The sequence below is a fragment of the Aotus nancymaae genome, unplaced genomic scaffold (genome assembly GCF_030222135.1).
Source record: "Aotus nancymaae isolate 86718 unplaced genomic scaffold, 86718_ANA_hifiasm-v0.15.2.pri h1tg000009l, whole genome shotgun sequence".
Lineage (NCBI taxonomy): Eukaryota > Metazoa > Chordata > Mammalia > Primates > Aotidae > Aotus > Aotus nancymaae.
The window spans coordinates 4,783,170-4,794,746 of NW_026988420.1; the positions used below are offsets into that span (position 1 = coordinate 4,783,170).

Below are 11,577 nucleotides of genomic sequence, written 5' to 3' on the forward strand. Positions count from 1 at the left end.
TCAGTCCGATTTTTTAAGGGCTCAGTTTCTTTCAAGTCAGGATTTTTTTTTTTCTTTTTTTTTTTTTTGGCTTTGCTCTTGAGCATGTGTAACCAAATACTTCTGACATCCCCACACATTCTTCTTCAGGACTGGATCTTTACCTGTGGCTTGACTTTATGGTAATACAGAAATATTTTATGTCAGTAATACATAAATTATGTACATTATAAAATAAGCAATATCAACATAGAGATTTATAGAGGTTAAAAAGTCTCAGTTTTCTTTTTCCATTCTTATTGTTGTCCTATTCCTATTTCTTTCTTCAGAGGTAACCATAACCCTCTGGATTTTTTTTCCATTTAGCCCTGTAGATTTAATGTACAACCTTCTATTTTTTTTTTTTTTTTAAAAAAAAAACCATTTAGTGAATGCCTACTAAGTACCAGGCACTATTTTAATCACTAGTTGCAAAAATAAGAGACAGGCACTTTCAAGATGTTCATAGTCTACCAGGACAAGCAATTACAGTGAAGTGTGATAAGTACCATTATAGAGTCAGTAATCAGTGATGGATGCGGGAGCCTCATGCATGACCTAATCCATTCATTCACTTGCTTTATTCATTCAGTACACTTCAGAGTTTTCATATATGCTGGGGATACAGAGATAAACAGGGCAGATACCTCTGTCAGCCCCCAGTGAGCTTGCTGTGCAGTTCAGTATCAAAGAGTTTTAACCATTGGTTGCAATGTATAATATGAGTTCTGAAAGGGGCCGGCAATAAGAGCTCAGAAGAGAACCATAAACCCAAACTTAGGGACATTCAGAGAGACAGGAAAGCCTCCCAGAGGAAGCACCATGAGGAGGAATTGACCAAAGTCCAGGTTGAGGAGAGAGTGTACAAAGATGGTCAGGAGGTGATGCACTGGAGCAACCACAAACACCAGGAGTTAAGTCCAGTGGGGTGGTTGCAGGCAAGAGCAGGGAAGTGGCAAGAAGTGAGGGAGGAGAAGTAATGAGGGGCTGTGCCGTGTGGGGTCTTGTGATTCCTGTTGTGTGAAGTTCCAACTCTTCTGTGGGCAATAGGAAATGGTTGAAGAATTGTAAGCAAAAGAGGGACATGGTCAAATTTGCCCTTTGGAGAATGGATTAGAAGAGGGAAGGCTGGAAGGAGGGAAATTTGAGGAGGTAGAATTGCTGGGATTTGATCATTGGCCATGTGTGTGTATGTATGGCAGGGGAGTTGGGGCAGGGAGGAGTTCAGGGCAGTGCCCATCTCTGGCTGAGTGGTTGGGTGATGGCACTGTCCTTAGGTGGGGACAGCAGCATCCATTTTGAAGAAAAGATGATGGGTCACACTTGGCTGGGTTACGTTTCAGGTGCCGAGGGGACATCGTGTTCAGTTGGCTGCACTAGGGGTCCAGACATTAGGAGTTGTCTGGGTTGGAGAGACGCATCTGAGAGTTACTAGCTGTCCCAAACTGTCCCAAACAGTTTGAGAGTTTCCTAGACTTTCAGCTAAGGTGCCACAGCAAACTGGGAGACTGTGGGATGTTTCACATTGTTGAGGAAAATAGTCATAGTTCCATCTGTCCAAGTCTGTGGAATCTACTAGCTCAAGGTAGTTAAAAGTTTCTAGACTAGATTGCACTCCATTCCATTTGATGACCTCATGTTTGTAAAGAGTGATTTTTGGTGGTTGCTGTACCACGTAAAAATCAGCATGGCAAAGGAAATGAGGGAGGCCATGTCCAGTCTGACCCCAAGGTTTGAGAGAAATTGTGCAGTGCTCAACAGGTGCACACATACGGTATCAATAAATACTTGTGGTTATTTAAGAATGAAATAAAAATACCATTTTCTCTCAAAGTGTATTTTTTTCAAGTTGGTACCAAGTTGTTAGGACATGAATACCCACATTGTTAACATTTTCTTTATTCAATAAGCATAGTTTTTGGCCTGAGACTTTAAGGGTGCGGTGAACAGAGAAAGTTTTGAAACTTCTGCCTTTGCCTGTGCAGTATTTGTTAATGGAAGCTGTTGGAGTAGATGAGGTTATTTGAGGAGTGTGTATAGAGTAAGAAAAGGAGTGGTGTGGAGTGAGATCTGAGGCACTCTTGTGTTTGAAAAAGAAGCAGATAATAGGCTCCCACACTGGGACTGAGAAGGATGGGGATCATGGTGTCTGAGGAAACCTCAGCAGGTACAGCGTGCTCAGCTGCTGGGAGCTGTTAGTAGTACAGGGCACAGCAGAGGCAATAGTGGCATGACAGGGACGAGGCAATAGTGACATGACAGGGACGGGAGGGGGAGGCCAGTTTGTATCAGGATTTAATAGTGAGGGAGAGTGAGGAAGTGGAGCCCAGCATGTGTAGACAGCAATGCTCAAGAAGTTTGATGCTGGTAGTTAGGGGTGGTTATAGGGAGGGCAGGTAAAGGGGGAACTTGGTTTTTGTTTTTTAAATGGAGGGATTTGATCATGTTTAAAGGCTAGTAAAGAACTGAGAGAAAGGTTGGGTTTCAGAGTTTCCATTGGCGTTAGCCTGAGGACATGATGAATGAACTAGGTGAGGAGTCTCTGGAGCTTCATTGTTGTGGATTACAGAGTGAAGGGCATTGAGGGAGGGAAGCTGGTTCTTTCCCAAACTTGATTATAAAGAGGAGAGAATGACATTATATGGAGGGGGGCATCTGGTGCAGACTCCTTTCCCCTCTCTTTTCTCTTCTCCTTTCCCCTGTCCTCTCCCCTCTCCCACTCATCCCCTCCCCTCCCCCACCCCCTCCCCCACTCCCTCCCCGTCCTATTTACTAGCAGTGACTTTATTTTTTCTTTTTTTGAATTGTTGTCTTAATACTTTTTGTCTTCCTTTTCAAGACATGCTTTTCTGAGGACTGGTTGCTCCTTTGCAGGGTGGCTGCTTCTCAGCCTGGTCTTTTCCTAGGTGCCGATGTGTCTCCGGATCATAATGTCTTTGTGGCTGACTGTCCTCCTTTGCTGTTCTATTCTGACAGAATACTCTCTCCTGCCAGTGCTTTTTCTGCTACTTACCTCAGTGCCAGTTTCATTTGTTTTGTGTCAGAGCTTATCTGCCTATCTTCATAGATGTGTTTATTTTTATTTTTTACAGAGACAGTGTTTCACTATGTTGCCCAAGCTGGTCTCGAACTCCTGGGCTCAAGCAGCCCCCCTACCTTGGCCTCCCAAGGTGTTGCATCGCCCCAACTTCATAGATGTTTTTAGATTGGAATAATTTTTCCACAGTTATGCCTGGCACGGTGGCTCACACCTGTAATCCCAGCACTTTGGGAGGCCGAGGCAGGCTGATCACCTGAGGTCAGGAGTTTATGCGACCAGCCTGGCCAACATGGCGAAACCCCGTCTCTACTAAAAATACAAAAATTAGGCAGGTGTGGTGGACACATCTGTAATCCCAGCTACTTGGCAGGCTGAGGCAGGAGAATTGTTTGAAAACATGTTTGTATGCCAACTATGTCTGAGGCATTGTTCTAATTAGCAGTGATAAGAATGTTTAACATGACCAAGCTGCTCCCTCAGAAAGCTTATATTCAAGTGAGGTAAAACAGGATAGATTATTTTGCTAACTAGCTCACAAACTCCTTGTTGGCAGGAACCACATTGAGGTGGAGGTTGCAGTGAGCTGAGATCACGCCATTGTACTCCAGCCTGGGCGACAGAGTGAGACTCCATCTCAAAAAAAAAAAAAAAAGTTTTTCTGCACTTAGATTTCAGCCTTAATCTTTGGATCCAAAGATGCTTCTGTTTCTTCTCTTTGCCTGCATATGTGCCTCTTCTCTGGGAGATGAGCTCTTTTCTTATGTTGACTTTTGTTTTTCTTTTTCAAATTTTAAGACATTTTAAACATCACAGACATTCTAGGGTATTTTTCATCTTTTAGGTCCTCTGGGGCTTCTAGGCTCTGAGCTCAGCATCTGGGATGATTTCTCAACTTTGTAATTTCTGAAATTTCCCTGGGACCTTTTCTTAGGGTGCCCTCTGACCTTGGAGCAGTGATCTGAAGGTATCTTCTGTTGTGTTATATGTTCTTGAACCTTTTTAGTATTTTTTTCTTTATTTTAGTTTTTGCTTTAGATACTGAAGTCAGCCCACACGTTTGTATGCCAGCTATGTCTGAGGCACTGTTTTAGTTAGCAGTGATAAGAATGTTTAACATGACCAAGCTGCTGCCCCCATAAAGCTTCTATTCAAGTGAGGTAAAATAGGATAGCTTATCTTGCTAATTAGCTCACAGACTCCTTGTTGGCAGGAACCACATAGGGTGGTGCCTTGTATGTAATTTTTGCGTAATATGTGTGTTCCAGCTTGTCAGATAACCTCTTGAATGACGTAGTCATACAGAGACCTTCATTTGGGTCTTGCACTTAGTTCACTGTGGTAACACTTGGTGCCTTCTCCCACTGCCTGTCCTCTCACAGCCTTTGTGATCTTTGATCTTGGAATACTTCCGTTTTCTAGCAGTTGAAAACTGAATTGGATTTTTAAAAGTTGCTCTAGTGCATGCTGAAGATTTTATTAGCATGCTGCGGCAGTTTCATTTTAGTTCATCTCATAGCATCCTCTCATTGAGAGCTGTTATCCATTTTGTGCACTCCAGAAGCTCAGTGAAATTATATTGCAGTACCAAAGTATGGGTGTGATTGACTGAACTGCAATCAGTGTGGCCATATTTTATCAGCTAAATGGATGAAGTGGTTCATTCTTTGCACATAGTAGATACTCAACAAATATTTTTACATTGACTGAAAATGTTATGTGAAATATTATTTGGTTCAAAGATTATATAATAAGCAGGACATGATCACTACTGGGTAGCTTACACAGTATGATCTGAGCCATTTTGCTCTAGTAACATCACTTATTTTCTAACCTCTCAAAATATGTACATGACAAGATTTTTTTTTTTTTTTTTTTTTTGCCTGTTTTGTTACATAGTCCTGTGTTAGGATATTACCTAGGCAGGTTTCAGGTCTGAATTGGCATTGCAACTCTTTGCTGGGGCATAGCCTATCCTAAGCTAGAATTAATGTTTGTTTGAAACAGGGTTTCACTCTATGCCCAGACTGTAGGCTCTGGTGCTGTCTCGGTTCACTGCAGCCTTGACCTCCTGGGCTCAAGCGGTCCTCCTACCTTAGCCTGCCAAGTGGCTTGGACTACAGGCTTGTGCCACTACACCCAGCTAATTTTATACTTTTTGTGGAGATAAGGTGTCATTATATTATCCGGGCTAGTCTCTAATTTCTGGGCTCAAGTGATCTTCCCACCTCAGCCTCCCAGAGTGGTAGGCTTTAATGTTTATTAAGAATTAATGTTTATAGGCTGGGCAGGGTATTCCCAGTACTTTGGGAGGCCCAGATGGGTGGATCAGTTGAGGTCAGGAGTTCAAAACCAGCCTGGCCAACATGGTGAAACTCTGTCTCTACTATAAAAATACAAAAATTAGCTGGGCATGATGGCGGGCACCTGTAATCCCTGCTACTTGGGTGGCCAACATGCTCGAACCTGGGAGGCAGAGGCTGCAGTGAGCTGAGATCACACCACTGCACTCCAGCCTGGGCAACAGAGGGAGACACTTTCTCAATAAAATAAAATAAAAAAAAGAAAGTTTATGGAAGGGCTCATGGATTTCACTTGCTTCCTGTGGTGCATGGAAGAAACTCTATTCCAAGTTGACGGATGCCATTAACCATAAAGATGGTAAAGAGAGAGGGAGCAACTTATGAGTATTAGTATGTTTATATTGTTCTGAGAGAGGTTGTGGCTATTGCACAGCTTACAATGAGAAGGAAGAGATTGACTTTACATCTCTTCTAAAGTAAGATCTTAATTTTGGCAGAAATACTGTAATTTTCCAGTATAGAACATGTCTGTTTTCAATATAAATGTAAAAACACATTAAAAAAAACAACAAAAAACCAGCCCTGTAGAATTTAAAACGTATCTCCCTTCTTGGTTTTCTATATAGTATATGTCATATATCTTTTAGAGTTAAGTATACTAGCTTTTGATAAGAAACCCAGAAATACACAGAAACTCCCTAATTCCCCAAACACCTGTCTTCAGATTTTAATTACATACTGCAAACAACATGGTTTCCCAAGTCTTCCCTAGAATGTGAGTTGTTCTTTGAGATATCCCAGGGAGGAAGATTATTGAAACGTTACTCCTTTTCAAAAGCTGGCATTTACGAAGTTTGTCAATGGAAATGAAGTTCATGCCTGAGCTGTTTAAAATCTTTATAGCTGATCTGCTGTTTGTTCATTGTGTTACATAGTATTCATTGGAAACTTCTTTCCACCCCTCAAAAAGGAAAAAAAAAGATGAAAACTACAAAACTTCAGAACATCTTTTGAAAGAATTTTGTAGGGATTAGGCACCGAAGAGTTTAGAACAGCTACTTCACATTAAGCTACATTTATGGTTACTTTTTCTTGCCACACAGGAGTTTAGAAATTTGTGGTTTTATTTCTTAGGCTATTTGGTTTCTGATGATTGTCAGATTTCATTTGAGACAATATTGCCCTGCATTTTAATATTTACTGAGCATTCTTTCTCTTTTTGGACATGTACATGATTTAGATAAACCGTGTGTAAATGAAAGTTACAAATAGAATTTGGTTTAAGTGGAATATGTATTTTATTCAGATTTTTGTTATTTGAGAGGATTTATCAAACATAAGCAATGGAGGCTTTTCTTTCTGTCATTAAATGAAGATCTGGTTTAGCTTATAATAATAAAGCTAAATATAAAGAATGAAAATCAAGAGTATATAAGGACTAGAAATGAATACAACAAAACCTCTGCTTTCAATAAGGTTCTAGTCTCCATAGTCAGTGTTTTAGACATGAGGATTGCTTTAATAACTGCAAGATTTCAGTGTCTACGAGTAAGAAGCATCTGTTTCTCACCCATATGGAAGCTTATGTTGGGGTTGTCATGGGTTAGGCATCCACATGGCTGTTCAGGTAGTCAGCTTTTTTCCACCTTGTGACTTAGCCTCCTATAGGAACTGGGAAACTGCTCAGTTCAGCCAGTGGGTGGGGAATGAGGACAGTCCTGTGGGAGGTTTTTATGGACCAGCACACATTGCTTCTCATCCTACTAGCTGTACTCAGACATGGCCTCTCTTAGCTTACTTTAGGCTGGACACGTAGCAGAGCTCTACATCCCGGGAGAAGAGAGGTCATAGCAGAAGAAAGCATAGCGTAGCAGAAGAAAGAGATCACTGTAATGCACTGCTGCTGACAGGGTATTGGTGGCATAACTAGTCTCTGCCCCAGTCTGACTGGGAACTTGGGTGAGCATCCTGGTGGCCACAGTGAAAGGAAATCATCCTCAGCTCTATGCTGTTGTTTTCACCATCCATAAAGAAGATACCAGTTTCTTTTCCTTAATATGTTCCCCATTTCACACTTGGGGCTTTGAACTGGTTACACTGAAAGGTGTAGTAGGTGATGTGCTCAGTGGCATTCATGTGGTACATCGAACAGTGGTTCTTGTTTGGCTGTTTATCATAATGTCCTTAAATGAAGTAAAAGTACAATAATCAAAATTTGGAGGGTCAGACTAACATGGTTTATTATATATTTTCTGGTCGTGAGAATAAGCACAGTTCATATCCCTCGAACAGTCATTTGGGAATATAATTGATCTCAGGTGGATTTTTTGGTGGAAGATGTATAGAAGATAGTTTGAAGTTATTGTTACTGATGTGCTTGGAGTGTCAGTATTTTGTCAATTAAAAGTAGCTTTAGAGACCAAGGTGTATGGTTAGTTCAAAATCAGTATCCTGCATGGCAAGAGTGTTCTAGATCAGAGGTTGGTAAACTATAGCTTATGGGCCATATTTGGTTCTTCTCCTGATTTTGTAAGGAAAATTGTCTTGGAACACAGACTTGTCTGTTCTTTTATTTCTTGTCTGGGGCTGCGCAGAGCTGAAAGGGTTTGTAGTGGCAACAGAGGTTAACCCACACAGTATGACATATTTACTATCTGGCCCTTTATCCTAAAAATCCCTGACCCTTGTTTTGGAGAACATATTTTCTCCCTTTTCTCATGGGACTCAACATTGTAGTAGGGAAGAAAGCTAATAAACAGCATGTTAAAGTGTGTATATATATATGTTCCCTCACTTGCTTTGCTTTCTTTACTGTGCTTTCTTTAGTATATAGCTGTGTGTGTGTGTGTGTGTGTGTGTGTGTGTGTGTGTGTGTGTAGTAAGAAAGCAAAGCGAGTGAAGAGAAAGTATCAGAGACTGCTGTTTTTGATAGGCTGGTCAGGGAAGCCTATCTGAGATGACATTTGAACAGAGATGCAAACAAAAGTGAAAAAGTGAAGCAGCCAGGCAAATATTTTGGGAACGAGCCTTATTTGGGGAGAAACAGCAAGTGCTCCGTTAAGGTACCTGAGTGGCAGTAGGGGGGTTGGGGGGATGCATCATGCAGAGGTAGTAAATGGACAGATTGTATAGGGTCTGATAGACTGTGGTGCACTTTGGATTTTATTATGAGTAAGATGAAGAGCTATTGCAAAGTTTTGAGCAGGGAAATGATGATATTTGAGTTAGATTGTAAGAGGATTGCTAGGACTGCTGTGTAGAGGATAGATAGGAGACAAAGGTAGAAGGTGTGGGTCTATGTGCTAGGTACTGCTAAGTGCTGTGGCTGTTGGATGAATCAGTGGTTCCTGCCACGAGGAGCTGTTAGTAACTGCATAGCAGAAGAAAGAGATCACTGTAATGCACTGCTGCTGACAGAGAAGCAAAAGGTACCCTGGGATGGTATGGCAGGGGTTCCTGATCCAAACCAAAGGTGACACCCTGACCTGAGAACCTGGAGGGCACTGATCAAGACTGATTGTATATCAGAGCTCTGAGATTCTTGGAAGGACTGCTTGCACGCAGGACTTTTCCTCACCTGTTAACCATGTGAGCAAGTATGCATCCAAAGATGAGTGGTTGGTGGCTTTTAGATCACATGCCAGTGCCAACAACTGCAGTCTGGAGCATTGTGTTAGAGTGATATTAAGGCGGTATCTTAGCTCAGCAAGATACTGCACCATGGGAACTGAAGGGTGGAATATTTGCCATCTTTGCCAGAGAGCAGAACCAGAGTAATTTTGGTTTGGGAAGTTTAGGACTGTAGAAACATCTCAGTAATTTGTCTGTGGAATGTATTGTAGATTATTGCTACTTTCCCAATATGTCTGGCAGTATGAATTAGTTGCCCAATGTACCTCTCGGTAATTAAGCAAATTGGTCTGCTGTCTGGAGTTATTGGATATGACCCAATTAAACTTTGAAGGATGTGTATAAAAATGATTTTATTTTTGGGATAGGTGATATTAAGCTGTTTTGGATAATAATTAGTTGAAAAAATTGCTGCCACTTTAAATTAGTGTAGAAGAGGATATTCACATTTCTGTTTTCTATAATGGGGTGTCTAGATCATCTAGAGATAATTTTAACTATTATAATGTCGATTTAAAAAGAAGTAAGGGTTGGGCGTGGTGGCTCACACCTGTAATACCAGCACTTTGGGAAGCCAAGGTGGGCGAATCACGAGGTCAGGAGATCAGGTGAAACCCCATCTCTACTGAAAATACAAAAATTAGCTGGGCATGGTCTCACATGTCTGTAATCCCAGCTACTTGGGAGGCTGAGGCAAAAGAATCGCTTGAACCAGGGAGTCGGGGGGTTGCACTGAGCTGAGATGACACCACTGCACTCCAGCCTGGCGACAGACCAAGACTCCTTCTCAAATAAATAAATAAATAAATAAATAAATAAATAAATAAAATGAAAAGAAGTAGGGAGAGGAAATAAAATCACAATCATAGAGGGAAGTTTCTTTTTTTTGCACTTTCTCCGCGACTGATAGAACAAGGGATATAGATGATTTGAACAACACAATTAATAAAATTGCCTCAGTGTGTCTGGATGTTGTACCTAACTGCAGAATACACATTCTTTGTAAGTAGACTGAACACTAGTTATCAGCTTGTTGGCAAATGCAAGTTTGAGTATATTTTAGAAGATTGAATTCAAATAGACTGTTCTATAAATTAAGCTAAAAGCAATAGCAAAAGGTAACTAGAAAACCTTTTTTCAGTATTCCATGTTCAAAGAAGATATTACAATGAGAATTAGAAAATTTCACAAAATATGTTGATTAGAGTTAATATGAAAAATATAAAGTTAATATGGTTAATATGATAGAGTTAATATGGTATATAAAAATGTGTGGGGCATAGCTAAAGTCATACTCGGGAAAGTTTATAGTCTTACATGCATGTGTTAGGAAACAAGAAAGCCTGAAAAATACTCAATGATCTGAACATCAGTTTCAAGAAGTTAGAAAGGAACATACTAAACCCAGAGGAAGTAGCTAGACATTAAAAAAGGAGAAATTCATAGAATAGAAAATAAATATACAGTAGAGAACATCTGCAGTAGTAGTTCTTCTGAAAAGATTGATGATATCAATCAATTTGGTGAGATTAATAAGTTAAAGAAAAGAGAGAAGGCACAAATTACCAATGTCAGCTATGAAAAAGAGAACAGCCTAAAAGATCCTATAGGCAGTAAAGATTTTTAACAAGATATTATTAACATTTATGCTAATATATTTTAACTTTAGGTTAAATGGACAAGTTTTTTCCATAAGTGTGGTTTTGTTACTCATTTAAATTGCCACTTGATTTGTTTTAGGGTTCTTGTTGATTTAATTTTCTTTTTAACATAATCTAATACAAAACTACAAACACCATGTAGTTTCAGAGAAATATCACTCCCTCTCACATCCCTTTGACCTTGTCTTTTTCCCTCTTGTAGATGACCAACCTCAGTTTTCTAGTTTAAGACAATACATGCATGTTTTCTTATTTACCTTTTTTTTCAAAAACAGAAGGTGGCGTACTGTATAAATTCTGTTGCACTTTGCTTTTTTCCACTTCAAACATACCCTAGAAATTAATTACTCTGTATCAGATTCCAGAGCACCTCTTCAAAATTAATTTTACAGCTGTATAGTGCTGTTTACATAGTGTGAATATAATGCAGTTTGGTCACCAGTCTTCTGTGTTTGGACATTTAGGTAGTTTACAATATTTTGCAATTATAATACAAATAATGTGGCTATGAATAACCTTGTGCACATGTATTTTTGTATTGCAGGAGGTTTAACTTGGGGATAAAGTCTTCAAAGTTGGATTTCTGGGTTGAAGGATAGATGTATATGTAATCTTGTTAGGCTTGGCTGAATTCTCCTCCGTAGAGATTGTACCATTTTGCATTGCTCTGAGCAGTGTGTGAGTGCCTGTTTCTTTGTAGCCTGCTTGCTAGAGTATATTGTGAAACTTTCAAATTTTTGCCAATCTAATGAGTGAAAAAATCTTTGTGTAGTTTAATTATATTGCCTTTATTATGATTAAAGTTGAGCATCCTTTATGTTCAAGGGAAATTTATATTATTTTGAGAATTGTCTATTGCTCATTATAGCTATAGAATTTTTGCACCTTTTCTGTTCATTTTTTAAAAGTTTTTTTCTTTGCCTTAGGA

The 11,577-nt window shown here is 39.9% G+C and overlaps 1 protein-coding gene across 3 annotated transcripts in view; it reads left to right on the forward strand.

The window, feature by feature from the left end:
* The window catches only part of WASF3 (WASP family member 3), a 118,125-nt gene that overhangs the window by 2,050 nt on the left and 104,498 nt on the right, over positions 1–11,577 (forward strand). The gene's annotated exons all lie outside the window — the stretch shown is intronic.